Genomic DNA, 22,655 nt, shown 5'->3' with positions numbered 1-22,655 from the left:
GTAGTTTTATCTTTACAATAAATCGCTTGTTTTAAATTACTACACCATGGAGGATATCTTTCACTTGTTATTTTGAGCATTGTTTGTCGGCCAAAACCGCAAGGAAGAGCGGCACTGTCAGAAGTCCCAGCCACAGCCTATCTGACCCCCCGGAATTCCCCCTGCAAATTTGTTGTCTTGCTGTATACCTTGCAGCTGTGAGGTAATTATTTAGGAATACCAGCACTGACACGGGACACCGTTTGGAGGAGAGCTATTTTTGCACATTGCACTTTATGTTTGGTTGTGAAATCACACTCTAAAGTTGCACGATTGGACTGTGTATGGGATACTTTATCGAGATCCACATTTTTGCTGCTATTTTGCTGCTACTCTGTTTCCTTTTGTATCAAGGAATATAATATTACTTCTCTCTGTTTTTTGCACGTTTTAGATCATCGTTTTTAAAGTATCCATAGAATCTTTTTTAGATCATTTTATCACATTGATTTATTGGTACATATTTGTTTGTAGTTTAATCACAGATGCTTCACCTTTTTTCTATATACACATTGCAATATTAACCAATTATATGCACTTTATAGCCTTAGACACATCTTCGCTTATTTCTAGACACTGGAATGATGCACAAGCACATTATATATCAGATGTTTATTTCAATGCAACTTTATAAGTTTTAAGTATTAAGCACTATCGCACTTATTTCTTATTCACACTTTGAGGAGAATTGTTAGTCTCTATTTACCTTATGAGTTTTATTTCTTTCTTGGTATCTAAGGAAGCGCAACACAGTGTTGCATGACCGCGCAATTGCCAGTTAAAGCAACACAGTGCCGTATCGCAAAAAAATGGCCTGGTCAATTTTCCAGAGGTCAAGGGTTTAAACTGTCCAAATACTTAAATATGGCTTCCTTGTGGCTAGGGATGAATGAGTTGGGTTCAGATCTGAAATCAATCCGAATCCAGTTTGCCCAAACCTAGGGAAACTGTCCCATGATCACGTCCCCTGCTTACACAATGACCTGCACAGGAAGGTCTACCTGATAAAGTCTTGTGATTAGTCCAACTTTAGTAGTAACAAACTGTTGAGAAGAATAAAGAAGAGCATGAGCAGGAGATATAATTCCTTGAGGAGTTTTGTGTGCAGTATTGTCCATAGTTACATGCTGGGATAAGCTTGGTTTTGGTCCGTGCCCAGAAGTTACCATACTGCTGGCCTAGAGAGCTGCAGGCAGGAGATTCATCACCCCGCAGTTGCTTGTATACTTAGGGGCCAGGGTGGTCTTGATACCATTGGCCTAATATATCATTGGCCACTTTGTTCTTAAAGGGTCATTGTTCTAATATTATCCAATATTAGGACAATGACACTTTAAGGATATAGTTGTTACATGATTGCATCCCCACTGGCTCAGTGATCTGACATCAATGAGCTACTATGGCCACAAGGCCACATTAGGTCAATGATGTCTCAATCACCCCCCTCCTTTGTTATGTGCAGCTGTAGAGTAGAAAATCTCCTGGACACAGGTCACTGGATCAGCAGGAATGCAATCGTGGGCAGCACAGTGGTGTAGAGGTTAGCACTCTTGCCTAGCAATAAAACAGTCGCTGGTTTGAATCCCAACCACAGCACTACCTGCCTGGAGTTTGCATGTTTTCCCTGTGCCTGCGTGGGTTTTCTACAGGTACCCTGGTTTCCTCCCACACTCCAAAGACATGCAGGTAGGTTAATTGGCTTCTGTCCAAAAATTGGCCCTATTATATGAATGGGGACCTTGGAGTGTGGGCTCCTTGAGGGTAGGGACCAATGTGAGTGCGCAATGTACAGGGATAGGGACAATTGTAGACACTCACTCAGGTTGAACTATATGGACTGGTGTCTTTATTCAACCTTACTTACTATGTAACTATGTGATAGCTTTGCCCTTTTAGAATCATAGACCTAATATGGCCATGTGGCCATAATAGGTCAATATGTCAAGAGCATCCCTGCTTCCTTGTACACAAGCATATGTGGGGAATCTCATGCCTGCAGCTCATTGGGCCAACAGTATGGCTAACTTCTGGGTTTGGGGTGCTTGTAGCAGAGGCATCAATAAACCCCATAGTTTATTGGTGATAATGACATCAACAATAAATCTCAGCATTTGTGTCAATGGCAGAAATAATAACCCACACACTTCGAGTTATATTCAGAGGCAGTAATACTAAAGACCCTTTATTAGTGTTAAGTGCTGAGGTCAGCAATAATTTAGTGGCAGTGGTAGCAATAATAACCCTTCTTTATTGGAGCGAGTGGCAGCAATAATAACCCACTCTTATCGGTGGCAGTGGCAGGAATAATTATCCCCCTTTTTTGGCAGCAGCAATAAATACCACCCTTTCATTGATTTTCATCTGGAACAAAAATGAACCCGCCTCTATTGGTGTTTAGTGGTTACTTACCTATACATATGCTCCCCCATTGTTATCTCCCTCCCTGATGATGTTGAACCAAAACTATACTATCCCCATCAGGCAAAAGGTCACTGCACCCCAAAAGGCAGTGCATCATTACAGTGGAACGCACTACTGCTACTCTGCATTGTCCTAAAACCTCTGAGATAGCCCATGGGGATGCCTACACTGCGGGACAATGTACAAAATGTTGGCAACTATGCAGTTAGGACCTCATGGGCGACAAAAGAAAGTTCCAGGGACGGCCACTTCAACAGCCCTGCACTAGGATTCCACAAGCAAATAATATTGCGTTCCGCACACCTCCTCATGACCACTCTGTGGGTAAATGCAGCTTGATGTGGTGGGCAAAAAACACATGGAGTCCAATGAAGTAACAGGAATATATTGTCTCAAAAGTCCAACAATGCAAACAGACTGGGTGGGAAGGCTACCTGGGCGGGAACCAGGGCAGGACTTACCATTGGACTTGACTGGGCTCAAGCCCATGGGCCCCGCCCAATAGGGGGCCCCGCAGGCCCTGCCGAGATACATAGCCGAGTGTACACGGTTTGGCTCCACTCACAGTCATGCCCAGCCCCGCCCTATGATGGACATAATACAGGGACTGGGTGTGACTGTGAGCCGAACCGAGTACACTCAGCTACTCTCGGCTCCGCTTGGGACTGTGAGAGGACCCGAGAGCCGCTGAGAGCTGCCAAGAGGGCCCGAGAGCCGCAGAGAGCCGCCGAGAGCTGCCAAGAGGACCCAAGAGCCGCTAAGAGCTGCCAAGAGGGCCCGAGAGCCGCAGAGAGCCGCCGAGAGCTGCCAAGAAAGGACCCGAGCGCCATTTTTATACTTCAAGACTGCAATGACAAGGCTGCAAATGACACTGGGGCAAGGCTGCAAATGACAAGGCTACACTGACAAGGCTGCAATGACACTGGACAAGGCTGCAGATGGATGGGCAAGGCTGAAGATGGACATGGATAAGGCTGCATTAATGGACATTTAAATGTAAGTTTTTTTTCCTTAAAATTCCCTCCTAAACTTGGGGTGCATGTTATACGCGTGTTATACGCCGATAAATACGGTAATGTATAGAAGGTAAGGCCTGAAAGTGACTCAAGCCCAAGGGCCCCCACCACCCTAAGTCCTGCCCTGCATGGTGGTATTTGATCACCTCGGCAGTTTTTATTTTTTGTGCTATAAACAAACTATTGACGTTGTCCCATGCACAAGCGGCCTGCGCGCCCTCTGAGGGGCGCACGTGGCGCTCTCTGTGATCAGCAAGTCTATGAGACTCGCTGGATCACAGATCGGAGTAAGGGGTCGATCTCGACCCCTTACCACGTGACCAGCTGTCAGCCAATGACAGCTGATCATGTGATGACAACAGAGCCGGTAATGGGCTATTTTTCCTCCTCACGCTGAAAAAAAAAACCCGATCACCGGCGGCCATGAGAGGGACATCAGTCCCTCTCACGGCGAGCTGGCGCTAGCTCACCAGTGCCCACCTGCGCCGTGCCAGTGCCGCCCATCAGTGCCCACAGTGCCACCCATCAGTACCCACAATCTGCCTAAACAACACTGCTGTACCTCAGTGCCACATATCAGTGCCCATCAGTGTCATTTACTAGTGCCCATCAGTGCCGCCCATCAGTGTCCATCAGCGCCACCTATCAGAGCCACGTATCAGTGCCACCTATCAGTACCCATCAGTCCCATCCATCATTGGTACCCATCAGTGCCACCCATCAGTGCCGCCTTATCTGTGCCCATCAGTGCCGCCTTATCTGTGCCCATCAGTACTGGATTATCTGTCCACATCAGTGCCACCTTGTCTGTGCTGCCTTAACTGTGCCTATCCGTGCCCACCAGTGCAGCCTATCAGTGCCCACCAGTGCCGCCTATCAGTACCCACCAGTGCCGCCTCATCAGCGCATATCAATGAAGGACAAAAATTACCTGTTTGCTAAATTTTATAACAAACTATTAAACATGATTTTTTCTTTTTTTTGCATCTTTTTTTTGTTTGTTTAGCAAAAAAAACTCCCAGCTGTAATTAAATACCACCAAAAGAAAGCTCTATTTTTGGGGAAAAATGATAAACATTTCATTTGGGTACAGTGTAGCATGACCGCGCAATTGTCATTCAAAGTATGACAGCGCTGAAAGCTGAAAAATGGCTTGGGCAGGAAGGGGCTGAAAGTGCCCTGTAGGCAAGTGGTTAAGGCAGCCAGGCTTTTCTTGTCTGTTTTGTTTCCATGGTTACCAAAGCTTCTAACTACAGTGGGAGGTGACAAAAGCTGACAACCCCATGATCAGCCAAAATAATATGACCACCCCATGAAAAAAAAAATCTTTTTTGAAAAACAAAAAAATAATAATTTCATTTAGAGAAAGAGAGAGAGAAGAAAGAAAGTGCATTTTTGAAAGAAGGGGTGAGAAAAGGGAAGTGGGCTTATAAAAAGTGGGGGCTGGGCAGGGGTGATTTTGGAGGAGCTAGGTGTGCCGGAGGGCTTTCAGAGCGCTTTGGGTAAAAATGAATGTAAAAAGAGGCATAGAGGAGAGTGACCCTTGCTGGAAGAAAAGCAAAAGCAAAAGCCTACAGCACCTGGTTTTCCCAGGCGGTCTCCCATTCCAGTACTAACCAGGCCCGACCCTGCTTAGCTTCCGAAATTAGACGAGAGCGGGCTCATTCAGGGTGGTGTGGCCGTAGGCAATGATAAGGCTCTCTTTCAAGCCTCTTGTACTTGTCACCAACAGCCTGGCTCTACCTTTTATTATTAAGTGTTCTTGCATAGCAAGACCACTTACTGTTATTAGTGGGAATGCTTTAGCAGTCCCACTATTGTTATTCATTTTTTAATTTATTAATCGTCATCTTTTTATTATTATTCCGTACGTTTTTTGGCTCTGCGTAACTTTTGCATACTTTCTGCTATTAAAGCCATTCAACTTTTAAAATGTTCAGCTCTTTCAGTTGATGATGGGATGTCTTTAACTTTTTTTCTACTACTTATACTTTTTAAAATATTAAGCTTTGTAACATTTTTTTTAACATTGAAGTCAATGAGAGCATGCTTAAAATACGTAAAATCTTCTTCCGCTGCCAAAAGTTTCAGCTCCTTCATACTTTTACCTACAGACGCCAAACAAACTTTAAAACGTTCACAAAATATTCAGCTATCTTGCTATATCTTTTCAGTCTGATATCTTTTACAGTTTTTGTGAAAAAGCTGTTTAAGTTTAGTGATCATTTCAGAAAATTTCATTAAATTAACCACTAGAGATCCGCGCTATAGCCGAATGAAAGCTACAGCGCGGACCTGATTTGCCGGGACGACGTCTATTGACGTCGTCCCGTGCACGAGCGGCCTGCGCTCCCCCTGAGGGGCGCACATGGTGCTCTCTGTAATCTGCGAGTCTATGAGACTCGCTGGATCACAGATCGGAGTAAGGGGTCGATCTTGACCCCTTACTACGTGACCAGCTGTCAGCCAATGACAGCTGATCATGTGATGACAACAGAGACGGTAATGGGCTATTTTTCCTCCTCATGCTCAAAAAAAAAGGCTGATCACTGGAGGCTGTGAGAGGGACATTAGTCCCTCTCATGGCGAGCTGGCTCCAGCTCACCAGTGCCTACCTGATCCCAGTTGAAGTCCACTCGTGACGTAACGCATAGGAAACCGGAAGTGACGTTCGTACCGTCCACCGATCTGTTTAGCTGTATGTGCCTGCCTATTCGCTCCTGTTTGTGAGTAGTTTTATCTTTACAATAAATCGCTTGTTTTAAATTACTACACCATGGAGGATATCTTTCACTTGTTATTTTGAGCATTGTTTGTCGGCCAAAACCGCAAGGAAGAGCGGCACTGTCAGAAGTCCCAGCCACAGCCTATCTGACCCCCCGGAATTCCCCCTGCAAATTTGTTGTCTTGCTGTATACCTTGCAGCTGTGAGGTAATTATTTAGGAATACCAGCACTGACACGGGACACCGTTTGGAGGAGATCTATTTTTGCACATTGCACTTTATGTTTGGTTGTGAAATCACACTCTAAAGTTGCACGATTGGACTGTGTATGGGATACTTTATCGAGATCCACATTTTTGCTGCTATTTTGCTGCTACTCTGTTTCCTTTTGTATCAAGGAATATAATATTACTTCTCTCTGTTTTTTGCACGTTTTAGATCATCGTTTTTAAAGTATCCATAGAATCTTTTTTAGATCATTTTATCACATTGATTTATTGGTACATATTTGTTTGTAGTTTAATCACAGATGCTTCACCTTTTTTCTATATACACATTGCAATATTAACCAATTATATGCACTTTATAGCCTTAGACACATCTTCGCTTATTTCTAGACACTGGAATGATGCACAAGCACATTATATATCAGATGTTTATTTCAATGCAACTTTATAAGTTTTAAGTATTAAGCACTATCGCACTTATTTCTTATTCACACTTTGAGGAGAATTGTTAGTCTCTATTTACCTTATGAGTTTTATTTCTTTCTTGGTATCTAAGGAAGCGCAACACAGTGTTGCATGACCGCGCAATTGCCAGTTAAAGCAACACAGTGCCGTATCGCAAAAAAATGGCCTGGTCAATTTTCCAGAGGTCAAGGGTTTAAACTGTCCAAATACTTAAATATGGCTTCCTTGTGGCTAGGGATGAATGAGTTGGGTTCAGATCTGAAATCAATCCGAATCCAGTTTGCCCAAACCTAGGGAAACTGTCCCATGATCACGTCCCCTGCTTACACAATGACCTGCACAGGAAGGTCTACCTGATAAAGTCTTGTGATTAGTCCAACTTTAGTAGTAACAAACTGTTGAGAAGAATAAAGAAGAGCATGAGCAGGAGATATAATTCCTTGAGGAGTTTTGTGTGCAGTATTGTCCATAGTTACATGCTGGGATAAGCTTGGTTTTGGTCCGTGCCCAGAAGTTACCATACTGCTGGCCTAGAGAGCTGCAGGCAGGAGATTCATCACCCCGCAGTTGCTTGTATACTTAGGGGCCAGGGTGGTCTTGATACCATTGGCCTAATATATCATTGGCCACTTTGTTCTTAAAGGGTCATTGTTCTAATATTATCCAATATTAGGACAATGACACTTTAAGGATATAGTTGTTACATGATTGCATCCCCACTGGCTCAGTGATCTGACATCAATGAGCTACTATGGCCACAAGGCCACATTAGGTCAATGATGTCTCAATCACCCCCCTCCTTTGTTATGTGCAGCTGTAGAGTAGAAAATCTCCTGGACACAGGTCACTGGATCAGCAGGAATGCAATCGTGGGCAGCACAGTGGTGTAGAGGTTAGCACTCTTGCCTAGCAATAAAACAGTCGCTGGTTTGAATCCCAACCACAGCACTACCTGCCTGGAGTTTGCATGTTTTCCCTGTGCCTGTGTGGGTTTTCTACAGGTACCCTGGTTTCCTCCCACACTCCAAAGACATGCAGGTAGGTTAATTGACTTCTGTCCAAAAATTGGCCCTATTATATGAATGGGGACCTTGGAGTGTGGGCTCCTTGAGGGTAGGGACCAATGTGAGTGTGCAATGTACAGGGATAGGGACAATTGTAGACACTCACTCAGGTTGAACTATATGGACTGGTGTCTTTATTCAACCTTACTTACTATGTAACTATGTGATAGCTTTGCCCTTTTAGAATCATAGACCTAATATGGCCATGTGGCCATAATAGGTCAATATGTCAAGAGCATCCCTGCTTCCTTGTACACAAGCATATGTGGGGAATCTCATGCCTGCAGCTCATTGGGCCAACAGTATGGCTAACTTCTGGGTTTGGGGTGCTTGTAGCAGAGGCATCAATAAACCCCATAGTTTATTGGTGATAATGACATCAACAATAAATCTCAGCATTTGTGTCAATGGCAGAAATAATAACCCACACACTTCGAGTTATATTCAGAGGCAGTAATACTAAAGACCCTTTATTAGTGTTAAGTGCTGAGGTCAGCAATAATTTAGTGGCAGTGGTAGCAATAATAACCCTTCTTTATTGGAGCGAGTGGCAGCAATAATAACCCACTCTTATCGGTGGCAGTGGCAGGAATAATTATCCCCCTTTTTTGGCAGCAGCAATAAATACCACCCTTTCATTGATTTTCATCTGGAACAAAAATGAACCCGCCTCTATTGGTGTTTAGTGGTTACTTACCTATACATATGCTCCCCCATTGTTATCTCCCTCCCTGATGATGTTGAACCAAAACTATACTATCCCCATCAGGCAAAAGGTCACTGCACCCCAAAAGGCAGTGCATCATTACAGTGGAACGCACTACTGCTACTCTGCATTGTCCTAAAACCTCTGAGATAGCCCATGGGGATGCCTACACTGCGGGACAATGTACAAAATGTTGGCAACTATGCAGTTAGGACCTCATGGGCGACAAAAGAAAGTTCCAGGGACGGCCACTTCAACAGCCCTGCACTAGGATTCCACAAGCAAATAATATTGCGTTCCGCACACCTCCTCATGACCACTCTGTGGGTAAATGCAGCTTGATGTGGTGGGCAAAAAACACATGGAGTCCAATGAAGTAACAGGAATATATTGTCTCAAAAGTCCAACAATGCAAACAGACTGGGTGGGAAGGCTACCTGGGCGGGAACCAGGGCAGGACTTACCATTGGACTTGACTGGGCTCAAGCCCATGGGCCCCGCCCAATAGGGGGCCCCGCAGGCCCTGCCGAGATACATAGCCGAGTGTACACGGTTTGGCTCCACTCACAGTCATGCCCAGCCCCGCCCTATGATGGACATAATACAGGGACTGGGTGTGACTGTGAGCCGAACCGAGTACACTCAGCTACTCTCGGCTCCGCTTGGGACTGTGAGAGGACCCGAGAGCCGCTGAGAGCTGCCAAGAGGACCCAAGAGCCGCTGAGAGCTGCCAAGAGGGCCCGAGAGCCGCAGAGAGCCGCCGAGAGCTGCCAAGAGGACCCAAGAGCCGCTAAGAGCTGCCAAGAGGGCCCGAGAGCCGCAGAGAGCCGCCGAGAGCTGCCAAGAAAGGACCCGAGCGCCATTTTTATACTTCAAGACTGCAATGACAAGGCTGCAAATGACACTGGGGCAAGGCTGCAAATGACAAGGCTACACTGACAAGGCTGCAATGACACTGGACAAGGCTGCAGATGGATGGGCAAGGCTGAAGATGGACATGGATAAGGCTGCATTAATGGACATTTAAATGTAAGTTTTTTTTCCTTAAAATTCCCTCCTAAACTTGGGGTGCATGTTATACGCGTGTTATACGCCGATAAATACGGTAATGTATAGAAGGTAAGGCCTGAAAGTGACTCAAGCCCAAGGGCCCCCACCACCCTAAGTCCTGCCCTGCATGGTGGTATTTGATCACCTCGGCAGTTTTTATTTTTTGTGCTATAAACAAACTATTGACGTTGTCCCATGCACAAGCGGCCTGCGCGCCCTCTGAGGGGCGCACGTGGCGCTCTCTGTGATCAGCAAGTCTATGAGACTCGCTGGATCACAGATCGGAGTAAGGGGTCGATCTCGACCCCTTACCACGTGACCAGCTGTCAGCCAATGACAGCTGATCATGTGATGACAACAGAGCCGGTAATGGGCTATTTTTCCTCCTCACGCTGAAAAAAAAAACCCGATCACCAGCGGCCATGAGAGGGACATCAGTCCCTCTCACGGCGAGCTGGCGCTAGCTCACCAGTGCCCACCTGCGCCGTGCCAGTGCCGCCCATCAGTGCCCACAGTGCCACCCATCAGTACCCACAATCTGCCTAAACAACACTGCTGTACCTCAGTGCCACATATCAGTGCCCATCAGTGTCATTTACTAGTGCCCATCAGTGCCGCCCATCAGTGTCCATCAGCGCCACCTATCAGAGCCACGTATCAGTGCCACCTATCAGTACCCATCAGTCCCATCCATCATTGGTACCCATCAGTGCCACCCATCAGTGCCGCCTTATCTGTGCCCATCAGTGCCGCCTTATCTGTGCCCATCAGTACTGGATTATCTGTCCACATCAGTGCCACCTTGTCTGTGCTGCCTTAACTGTGCCTATCCGTGCCCACCAGTGCAGCCTATCAGTGCCCACCAGTGCCGCCTATCAGTACCCACCAGTGCCGCCTCATCAGCGCATATCAATGAAGGACAAAAATTACCTGTTTGCTAAATTTTATAACAAACTATTAAACATGATTTTTTCTTTTTTTTGCATCTTTTTTTTGTTTGTTTAGCAAAAAAAACTCCCAGCTGTAATTAAATACCACCAAAAGAAAGCTCTATTTTTGGGGAAAAATGATAAACATTTCATTTGGGTACAGTGTAGCATGACCGCGCAATTGTCATTCAAAGTATGACAGCGCTGAAAGCTGAAAAATGGCTTGGGCAGGAAGGGGCTGAAAGTGCCCTGTAGGCAAGTGGTTAAGGCAGCCAGGCTTTTCTTGTCTGTTTTGTTTCCATGGTTACCAAAGCTTCTAACTACAGTGGGAGGTGACAAAAGCTGACAACCCCATGATCAGCCAAAATATTATGACCACCCCATGAAAAAAAAAATCTTTTTTGAAAAACAAAAAAATAATAATTTCATTTAGAGAAAGAGAGAGAGAAGAAAGAAAGTGCATTTTTGAAAGAAGGGGTGAGAAAAGGGAAGTGGGCTTATAAAAAGTGGGGGCTGGGCAGGGGTGATTTTGGAGGAGCTAGGTGTGCCGGAGGGCTTTCAAAGCGCTTTGGGTAAAAATGAATGTAAAAAGAGGCATAGAGGAGAGTGACCCTTGCTGGAAGAAAAGCAAAAGCCTACAGCACCTGGTTTTCCCAGGCGGTCTCCCATTCCAGTACTAACCAGGCCCGACCCTGCTTAGCTTCCGAAATTAGACGAGAGCGGGCTCATTCAGGGTGGTGTGGCCGTAGGCAATGATAAGGCTCTCTTTCAAGGCTCTCTTTCAAGGCTCTCTTTCAAGGCTCTCTTTCAAGGCTCTCTTTCAAGGCTCTCTTTCAAGGCTCTCTTTCAAGGCTCTCTTTCAAGGCTCTCTTTCAAGGCTCTCTTTCAAGCCTCTTGTACTTGTCACCAACAGCCTGGCTCTACCTTTTATTATTAAGTGTTCTTGCATAGCAAGACCACTTACTGTTATTAGTGGGAATGCTTTAGCAGTCCCACTATTGTTATTCATTTTTTAATTTATTAATCGTCATCTTTTTATTATTATTCCGTACGTTTTTTGGCTCTGCGTAACTTTTGCATACTTTCTGCTATTAAAGCCATTCAACTTTTAAAATGTTCAGCTCTTTCAGTTGATGATGGGATGTCTTTAACTTTTTTTCTACTACTTATACTTTTTAAAATATTAAGCTTTGTAACATTTTTTTTAACATTGAAGTCAATGAGAGCATGCTTAAAATACGTAAAATCTTCTTCCGCTGCCAAAAGTTTCAGCTCCTTCATACTTTTACCTACAGACGCCAAACAAACTTTAAAACGTTCACAAAATATTCAGCTATCTTGCTATATCTTTTCAGTCTGATATCTTTTACAGTTTTTGTGAAAAAGCTGTTTAAGTTTAGTGATCATTTCAGAAAATTTCATTAAATTAACCACTAGAGATCCGCGCTATAGCCGAATGAAAGCTACAGCGCGGACCTGATTTGCCGGGACGACGTCTATTGACGTCGTCCCGTGCACGAGCGGCCTGCGCTCCCCCTGAGGGGCGCACATGGTGCTCTCTGTAATCTGCGAGTCTATGAGACTCGCTGGATCACAGATCGGAGTAAGGGGTCGATCTTGACCCCTTACTACGTGACCAGCTGTCAGCCAATGACAGCTGATCATGTGATGACAACAGAGACGGTAATGGGCTATTTTTCCTCCTCATGCTCAAAAAAAAAGGCTGATCACTGGCGGCTGTGAGAGGGACATTAGTCCCTCTCATGGCGAGCTGGCGCCAGCTCACCAGTGCCTACCTGATCCCAGTTGAAGTCCACTCGTGACGTAACGCATAGGAAACCGGAAGTGACGTTCGTACCGTCCACCGATCTGTTTAGCTGTATGTGCCTGCCTATTCGCTCCTGTTTGTGAGTAGTTTTATCTTTACAATAAATCGCTTGTTTTAAATTACTACACCATGGAGGATATCTTTCACTTGTTATTTTGAGCATTGTTTGTCGGCCAAAACCGCAAGGAAGAGCGGCACTGTCAGAAGTCCCAGCCACAGCCTATCTGACCCCCCGGAATTCCCCCTGCAAATTTGTTGTCTTGCTGTATACCTTGCAGCTGTGAGGTAATTATTTAGGAATACCAGCACTGACATGGGACACCGTTTGGAGGAGAGCTATTTTTGCACATTGCACTTTATGTTTGGTTGTGAAATCACACTCTAAAGTTGCACGATTGGACTGTGTATGGGATACTTTATCGAGATCCACATTTTTGCTGCTATTTTGCTGCTACTCTGTTTCCTTTTGTATCAAGGAATATAATATTACTTCTCTCTGTTTTTTGCACGTTTTAGATCATCGTTTTTAAAGTATCCATAGAATCTTTTTTAGATCATTTTATCACATTGATTTATTGGTACATATTTGTTTGTAGTTTAATCACAGATGCTTCACCTTTTTTCTATATACACATTGCAATATTAACCAATTATATGCACTTTATAGCCTTAGACACATCTTCGCTTATTTCTAGACACTGGAATGATGCACAAGCACATTATATATCAGATGTTTATTTCAATGCAACTTTATAAGTTTTAAGTATTAAGCACTATCGCACTTATTTCTTATTCACACTTTGAGGAGAATTGTTAGTCTCTATTTACCTTATGAGTTTTATTTCTTTCTTGGTATCTAAGGAAGCGCAACACAGTGTTGCATGACCGCGCAATTGCCAGTTAAAGCAACACAGTGCCGTATCGCAAAAAAATGGCCTGGTCAATTTTCCAGAGGTCAAGGGTTTAAAGTGTCCAAATACTTAAATATGGCTTCCTTGTGGCTAGGGATGAATGAGTTGGGTTCAGATCTGAAATCAATCCGAATCCAGTTTGCCCAAACCTAGGGAAACGGTCCCATGATCACGTCCCCTGCTTACACAATGACCTGCACAGGAAGGTCTACCTGATAAAGTCTTGTGATTAGTCCAACTTTAGTAGTAACAAACTGTTGAGAAGAATAAAGAAGAGCATGAGCAGGAGATATAATTCCTTGAGGAGTTTTGTGTGCAGTATTGTCCATAGTTACACGCTGGGATAAGCTTGGTTTTGGTCCGTGCCCAGAAGTTACCATACTGCTGGCCTAGAGAGCTGCAGGCAGGAGATTCATCACCCCGCAGTTGCTTGTATACTTAGGGGCCAGGGTGGTCTTGATACCATTGGCCTAATATACCATTGGCCACTTTGTTCTTAAAGGGTCATTGTTCTAATATTATCCAATATTAGGACAATGACACTTTAAGGATATAGTTGTTACATGATTGCATCCCCACTGGCTCAGTGATCTGACATCAATGAGCTACTATGGCCACAAGGCCACATTAGGTCAATGATGTCTCAATCACCCCCCTCCTTTGTTATGTGCAGCTGTAGAGTAGAAAATCTCCTGGACACAGGTCACTGGATCAGCAGGAATGCAATCGTGGGCAGCACAGTGGTGTAGAGGTTAGCACTCTTGCCTAGCAATAAAACAGTCGCTGGTTTGAATCCCAACCACAGCACTACCTGCCTGGAGTTTGCATGTTCTCCCTGTGCCTGCGTGGGTTTTCTACAGGTACCCTGGTTTCCTCCCACACTCCAAAGACATGCAGGTAGGTTAATTGGCTTCTGTCCAAAAATTGGCCCTATTATATGAATGGGGACCTTGGAGTGTGGGCTCCTGGAGGGTAGGGACCAATGTGAGTGTGCAATGTACAGGGATAGGGACAATTGTAGACACTCACTCAGGTTGAACTAGATCGACTGGTGTCTTTATTCAACCTTACTTACTATGTAACTATGTGATAGCTTTGCCCTTTTAGAATCATAGACCTAATACGGCCATGTGGCCATAATAGGTCAATATGTCAAGAGCATCCCTGCTTCCTTGTACACAAGCATATGTGGGGAATCTCATGCCTGCAGCTCATTGGGCCAACAGTATGGCTAACTTCTGGGTTTGGGGTGCTTGTAGCAGAGGCATCAATAAACCCCATAGTTTATGGGTGATAATGACATCAACAATAAATCTCAGCATTTGTGTCAATGGCAGAAATAATAACCCACACACTTCGAGTTATATTCAGAGGCAGTAATACTAAAGACCCTTTATTAGTGTTAAGTGCTGAGGTCAGCAATAATTTGGTGGCAGTGGTAGCAATAATAACCCTTCTTTATTGGAGCGAGTGGCAGCAATAATAACCCACTCTTATCGGTGGCAGTGGCAGGAATAATTATCCCCCTTTTTTGGCAGCAGCAATAAATACCACCCTTTCATTGATTTTCATCTGGAACAAAAATGAACCCGCCTCTATTGGTGTTTAGTGGTTACTTACCTATACATATGCTCCCCCACTGTTATCTCCCTCCCTGATGATGTTGAACCAAAACTATACTATCCCCATCAGGCAAAAGGTCACTGCACCCCAAAAGGCAGTGCATCATTACAGTGGAACGCACTACTGCTACTCTGCATTGTCCTAAAACCTCTGAGATAGCCCATGGGGATGCCTACACTGCGGGACAATGTACAAAATGTTGGCAACTATGCAGTTAGGACCTCATGGGCGACAAAAGAAAGTTCCAGGGACGGCCACTTCAACAGCCCTGCACTAGGATTCCACAAGCAAATAATATTGCGTTCCGCACACCTCCTCATGACCACTCTGTGGGTAAATGCAGCTTGATGTGGTGGGCAAAAAACACATGGAGTCCAATGAAGTAACAGGAATATATTGTCTCAAAAGTCCAACAATGCAAACAGACTGGGTGGGAAGGCTACCTGGGCGGGAACCAGGGCAGGACTTACCATTGGGCTTGACTGGGCTCAAGCCCATGGGCCCCGCCCAATAGGGGGCCCCGCAGGCCCTGCCGAGATACATAGCCGAGTGTACTCGGTTTGGCTCCACTCACAGTCATGTCCAGCCCCGCCCTATGATGGACATAATACAGGGACTGGGTGTGACTGTGAGCCGAACCGAGTACACTCAGCTACTCTCGGCTCCGCTTGGGACTGTGAGAGGACCCGAGAGCCGCTGAGAGCTGCCAAGAGGACCCAAGAGCCGCTGAGAGCTGCCAAGAGGGCCCGAGAGCCGCAGAGAGCCGCCGAGAGCTGCCAAGAGGACCCAAGAGCCGCTAAGAGCTGCCAAGAGGGCCCGAGAGCCGCAGAGAGCCGCCGAGAGCTGCCAAGAAAGGACCCGAGCGCCATTTTTATACTTCAAGACTGCAATGACAAGGCTGCAAATGACACTGGGGCAAGGCTGCAAATGACAAGGCTCCACTGACAAGGCTGCAATGACACTGGACAAGGCTGCAGATGGATGGGCAAGGCTGAAGATGGACATGGATAAGGCTGCATTAATGGACATTTAAATGTAAGTTTTTTTTCCTTAAAATTCCCTCCTAAACTTGGGGTGCATGTTATACGCGTGTTATACGCCGATAAATACGGTAATGTATAGAAGGTAGGGCCTGAAAGTGACTCAAGCCCAAGGGCCCCCACCACCCTAAGTCCTGCCCTGCATGGTGGTATTTGATCACCTCGGCAGTTTTTATTTGTTGTGCTATAAACAAACTATTGACGTTGTCCCATGCACAAGCGGCCTGCGCGCCCTCTGAGGGGCGCACGTGGCGCTCTCTGTGATCAGCAAGTCTATGAGACTCGCTGGATCACAGATCGGAGTAAGGGGTTGATCTCGACCCCTTACCACGTGACCAGCTGTCAGCCAATGACAGCTGATCATGTGATGACAACAGAGCCGGTAATGGGCTATTTTTCCTCCTCACGCTGAAAAAAAAAACCCGATCACCGGCGGCCATGAGAGGGAGCTCACCAGTGCCCACCTGCGCCGTGCCAGTGCCGCCCATCAGTGCCCACAGTGCCACCCATCAGTACCCACAATCTGCCTAAACAACACTGCTGCACCTCAGTGCCACATATCAGTGCCCATCAGTGTCATTTACTAGTGCCCATCAGTGCCGCCCATCAGTGTCCATCAGCGCCACCTATCAGAGCCACGTATCAGTGCCACCTATCAGTACCCATCAGTCCCATCCATCATTGGTACCCATCAGTGCCACCCATCAGTGCCGCCTTATCTGTGCCCATCAGTGCCGCCTTATCTGTGCCCATCAGTACTGGATTATCTGTCCACATCAGTGCCACCTTGTCTGTGCTGCCTTAACTGTGCCTATCCGTGCCCACCAGTGCAGCCTATCAGTGCCCACAAGTGCCGCCTATCAGTACCCACCAGTGCCGCCTCATCAGCGCATATCAATGAAGGACAAAAATTACCTGTTTGCTAAATTTTATAACAAACTATTAAACATGATTTTTTCTTTTTTTTGCATCTTTTTTTTGTTTGTTTAGCAAAAAAAACTCCCAGCTGTAATTAAATACCACCAAAAGAAAGCTCTATTTTTGGGGAAAAATGATAAACATTTCATTTGGGTACAGTGTAGCATGACCGCGCAATTGTCATTCAAAGTATGACAGCGCTGAAAGCTGAAAAATGGCTTGGGCAGGAAGGGGCTGAAAGTGCCCTGTAGGCAAGTGGTTAAGGCAGCCAGGCTTTTCTTGTCTGTTTTGTTTCCATGGTTACCAAAGCTTCTAACTACAGTGGGAGGTGACAAAAGCTGACAACCCCATGATCAGCCAAAATATTATGACCACCCCATGAAAAAAAAAATCTTTTTTGAAAAACAAAAAAATAATAATTTCATTTAGAGAAAGAGAGAGAGAAGAAAGAAAGTGCATTTTTGAAAGAAGGGGTGAGAAAAGGGAAGTGGGCTTATAAAAAGTGGGGGCTGGGCAGGGGTGATTTTGGAGGAGCTAGGTGTGCCGGAGGGCTTTCAAAGCGCTTTGGGTAAAAATGAATGTAAAAAGAGGCATAGAGGAGAGTGACCCTTGCTGGAAGAAAAGCAAAAGCAAAAGCCTACAGCACCTGGTTTTCCCAGGCGGTCTCCCATTCCAGTACTAACCAGGCCCGACCCTGCTTAGCTTCCGAAATTAGACGAGAGCGGGCTCATTCAGGGTGGTGTGGCCGTAGGCAATGATAAGGCTCTCTTTCAAGCCTCTTGTACTTGTCACCAACAGCCTGGCTCTACCTTTTATTATTAAGTGTTCTTGCATAGCAAGACCACTTACTGTTATTAGTGGGAATGCTTTAGCAGTCCCACTATTGTTATTCATTTTTTAATTTATTAATCGTCATCTTTTTATTATTATTCCGTACGTTTTTTTTTTCCGTACTATTTTTGGCTCTGCGTAACTTTTGCATACTTTCTGCTATTAAAGCCATTCAACTTTTAAAATGTTCAGCTCTTTCAGTTGATGATGGGATGTCTTCAACTTTTTTTCTACTACTTATACTTTTTAAAATATTAAGCTTTGTAACATTTTTTTTAACATTGAAGTCAATGAGAGCATGCTTAAAATACGTAAAATCTTCTTCCGCTGCCAAAAGTTTCAGCTCCTTCATACTTTCACCTACAGACGCCAAACAAACTTTAAAACGTTCACAAAATATTCAGCTATCTTGCTATATCTTTTCAGTCTGATATCTTTTACAGTTTTTGTGAAAAAGCTGTTTAAGTTTAGTGATCATTTCAGAAAATTTCATTAAATTAACCACTAGAGATCCACGCTATAGCCGAATGAAAGCTACAGCGCGGACCTGATTTGCCGGGACGACGTCTATTGACATCGTCCCGTGCACGAGCGGCCTGCGCTCCCCCTGAGGGGCGCACATGGTGCTCTCTGTAATCTGCGAGTCTATGAGACTCGCTGGATCACAGATCGGAGTAAGGGGTCGATCTTGACCCCTTACTACGTGACCAGCTGTCAGCCAATGACAGCTGATCATGTGATGACAACAGAGACGGTAATAGGCTATTTTTCCTCCTCATGCTCAAAAAAAAAGGCTGATCACTGGCGGCTGTGAGAGGGACATTAGTCCCTCTCATGGCGAGCTGGCTCCAGCTCACCAGTGCCTACCTGATCCCAGTTGAAGTCCACTCGTGACGTAACGCGTAGGAAACCGGAAGTGACGTTCGTACCGTCCACCGATCTGTTTAGCTGTATGTGCCTGCCTATTCGCTCCTGTTTGTGAGTAGTTTTATCTTTACAATAAATCGCTTGTTTTAAATTACTACACCATGGAGGATATCTTTCACTTGTTATTTTGAGCATTGTTTGTCGGCCAAAACCGCAAGGAAGAGCGGCACTGTCAGAAGTCCCAGCCACAGCCTATCTGACCCCCCGGAATTCCCCCTGCAAATTTGTTGTCTTGCTGTATACCTTGCAGCTGTGAGGTAATTATTTAGGAATACCAGCACTGACATGGGACACCGTTTGGAGGAGAGCTATTTTTGCACATTGCACTTTATGTTTGGTTGTGAAATCACACTCTAAAGTTGCACGATTGGACTGTGTATGGGATACTTTATCGAGATCCACATTTTTGCTGCTATTTTGCTGCTACTCTGTTTCCTTTTGTATCAAGGAATATAATATTACTTCTCTCTGTTTTTTGCACGTTTTAGATCATCGTTTTTAAAGTATCCATAGAATCTTTTTTAGATCATTTTATCACATTGATTTATTGGTACATATTTGTTTGTAGTTTAATCACAGATGCTTCACCTTTTTTCTATATACACATTGCAATATTAACCAATTATATGCACTTTATAGCCTTAGACACATCTTCGCTTATTTCTAGACACTGGAATGATGCACAAGCACATTATATATCAGATGTTTATTTCAATGCAACTTTATAAGTTTTAAGTATTAAGCACTATCGCACTTATTTCTTATTCACACTTTGAGGAGAATTGTTAGTCTCTATTTACCTTATGAGTTTTATTTCTTTCTTGGTATCTAAGGAAGCGCAACACAGTGTTGCATGACCGCGCAATTGCCAGTTAAAGCAACACAAATGGCCTGGTCAATTTTCCAGAGGTCAAGGGTTTAAACTGTCCAAATACTTAAATATGGCTTCCTTGTGGCTAGGGATGAATGAGTTGGGTTCAGATCTGAAATCAATCCGAATCCAGTTTGCCCAAACCTAGGGAAACAGTCCCATGATCACGTCCCCTGCTTACACAATGACCTGCACAGGAAGGTCTACCTGATAAAGTCTTGTGATTAGTCCAACTTTAGTAGTAACAAACTGTTGAGAAGAATAAAGAAGAGCATGAGCAGGAGATATAATTCCTTGAGGAGTTTTGTGTGCAGTATTGTCCATAGTTACACGCTGGGATAAGCTTGGTTTTGGTCCGTGCCCAGAAGTTACCATACTGCTGGCCTAGAGAGCTGCAGGCAGGAGATTCATCACCCCGCAGTTGCTTGTATACTTAGGGGCCAGGGTGGTCTTGATACCATTGGCCTAATATACCATTGGCCACTTTGTTCTTAAAGGGTCATTGTTCTAATATTATCCAATATTAGGACAATGACACTTTAAGGATATAGTTGTTACATGATTGCATCCCCACTGGCTCAGTGATCTGACATCAATGAGCTACTATGGCCACAAGGCCACATTAGGTCAATGATGTCTCAATCACCCCCCTCCTTTGTTATGTGCAGCTGTAGAGTAGAAAATCTCCTGGACACAGGTCACTGGATCAGCAGGAATGCAATCGTGGGCAGCACAGTGGTGTAGAGGTTAGCACTCTTGCCTAGCAATAAAACAGTCGCTGGTCTGAATCCCAACCACAGCACTACCTGCCTGGAGTTTGCATGTTTTCCCTGTGCCTGCGTGGGTTTTCTACAGGTACCCTGGTTTCCTCCCACACTCCAAAGACATGCAGGTAGGTTAATTGGCTTCTGTCCAAAAATTGGCCCTATTATATGAATGGGGACCTTGGAGTGTGGGCTCCTTGAGGGTAGGGACCAATGTGAGTGCGCAATGTACAGGTATAGGGACAATTGTAGACACTCACTCAGGTTGAACTAGATGGACTGGTGTCTTTATTCAACCTTACTTACTATGTAACTATGTGATAGCTTTGCCCTTTTAGAATCATAGACCTAATACGGCCATGTGGCCATAATAGGTCAATATGTCAAGAGCATCCCTGCTTCCTTGTACACAAGCATATGTGGGGAATCTCATGCCTGCAGCTCATTGGGCCAACAGTATGGCTAACTTCTGGGTTTGGGGTGCTTGTAGCAGAGGCATCAATAAACCCCATAGTTTATTGGTGATAATGACATCAACAATAAATCTCAGCATTTGTGTCAATGGCAGAAATAATAACCCACACACTTCGAGTTATATTCAGAGGCAGTAATACTAAAGACCCTTTATTAGTGTTAAGTGCTGAGGTCAGCAATAATTTGGTGGCAGTGGTAGCAATAATAACCCTTCTTTATTGGAGCGAGTGGCAGCAATAATAACCCACTCTTATCGGTGGCAGTGGCAGGAATAATTATCCCCCTTTTTTGGCAGCAGCAATAAATACCACCCTTTCATTGATTTTCATCTGGAACAAAAATGAACCCGCCTCTATTGGTGTTTAGTGGTTACTTACCTATACATATGCTCCCCCACTGTTATCTCCCTCCCTGATGATGTTGAACCAAAACTATACTATCCCCATCAGGCAAAAGGTCACTGCACCCCAAAAGGCAGTGCATCATTACAGTGGAACGCACTACTGCTACTCTGCATTGTCCTAAAACCTCTGAGATAGCCCATGGGGATGCCTACACTGCGGGACAATGTACAAAATGTTGGCAACTATGCAGTTAGGACCTCATGGGCGACAAAAGAAAGTTCCAGGGACAGCCACTTCAACAGCCCTGCACTAGGATTCCACAAGCAAATAATATTGCGTTCCGCACACCTCCTCATGACCACTCTGTGGGTAAATGCAGCTTGATGTGGTGGGCAAAAAACACATGGAGTCCAATGAAGTAACAGGAATATATTGTCTCAAAAGTCCAACAATGCAAACAGACTGGGTAGGAAGGCTACCTGGGCGGGAACCAGGGCAGGACTTACCATTGGGCTTGACTGGGCTCAAGCCCATGGGCCCCGCCCAATTGGGGGCCCCGCAGGCCCTGCCGAGATACATAGCCGAGTGTACACGGTTTGGCTCCACTCACAGTCATGCCCAGCCCCGCCCTATGATGGACTTAATACAGGGACTGGGTGTGACTGTGAGCCGAACCGAGTACACTCAGCTACTCTCGGCTCCGCTTGGGACTGTGAGAGGACCCGAGAGCCGCTGAGAGCTGCCAAGAGGACCCAAGAGCCGCTGAGAGCTGCCAAGTGGGCCCGAGAGCCGCAGAGAGCCGCCGAGAGCTGCCAAGAGGACCCAAGAGCCGCTGAGAGCTGCCAAGAGGGCCCGAGAGCCGCAGAGAGCCGCCGAGAGCTGCCAAGAAAGGACCCGAGCGCCATTTTTATACTTCAAGACTGCAATGACAAGGCTGCAAATGACACTGGGGCAAGGCTGCAAATGACAAGGCTACACTGACAAGGCTGCAATGACACTGAACAAGGCTGCAGATGGATGGGCAAGGCTGAAGATGGACATGGATAAGGCTGCATTAATGGACATTTAAATGTAAGTTTTTTTTCCTTAAAATTCCCTCCTAAACTTGGGGTGCATGTTATACGCGTGTTATACGCCGATAAATACGGTAATGTATAGAAGGTAGGGCCCGAAAGTGACTCAAGCCCAAGGGCCCCCACCACCCTAAGTCCTGCCCTGCATGGTGGTATTTGATCACCTCGGCAGTTTTTATTTTTTGTGCTATAAACAAACTATTGACGTCGTCCCATGCACAAGCGGCCTGCGCGCCCTCTGAGGGGCGCACGTGGCGCTCTCTGTGATCAGCAAGTCTATGAGACTCGCTGGATCACAGATCGGAGTAAGGGGTCGATCTCGACCCCTTACCACGTGACCAGCTGTCAGCCAATGACAGCTGATCATGTGATGACAACAGAGCCGGTAATGGGCTATTTTTCCTCCTCA

At 45.4% G+C, this 22,655-nt stretch overlaps 3 pseudogenes; all 3 read right to left on the bottom strand.

Annotated features, from left to right (window-relative positions):
• Positions 1-5,044: 5,044 nt before the first annotated feature.
• LOC143928850 (5S ribosomal RNA) lies at positions 5,045-5,163 on the bottom strand (annotated as a pseudogene).
• A 6,111-nt stretch (positions 5,164-11,274) lies between these two features.
• LOC143928837 (5S ribosomal RNA) lies at positions 11,275-11,393 on the bottom strand (annotated as a pseudogene).
• A 6,203-nt stretch (positions 11,394-17,596) lies between these two features.
• Positions 17,597-17,715, bottom strand: LOC143928826 (5S ribosomal RNA; annotated as a pseudogene).
• Between the last annotated feature and the right edge of the window lie 4,940 nt (positions 17,716-22,655).

Source organism: Lithobates pipiens, unplaced genomic scaffold (assembly GCF_037356315.1).
Source record: "Lithobates pipiens isolate NorthernLeopardFrog02 unplaced genomic scaffold, aLitPip1_a1.2 Scaffold_23, whole genome shotgun sequence".
In the NCBI taxonomy this organism is placed as follows: domain Eukaryota; kingdom Metazoa; phylum Chordata; class Amphibia; order Anura; family Ranidae; genus Lithobates; species Lithobates pipiens.
The sequence above is the reverse complement of the archived record's forward strand: the minus strand, read 5'-3'. Positions and strand labels throughout refer to the sequence as shown.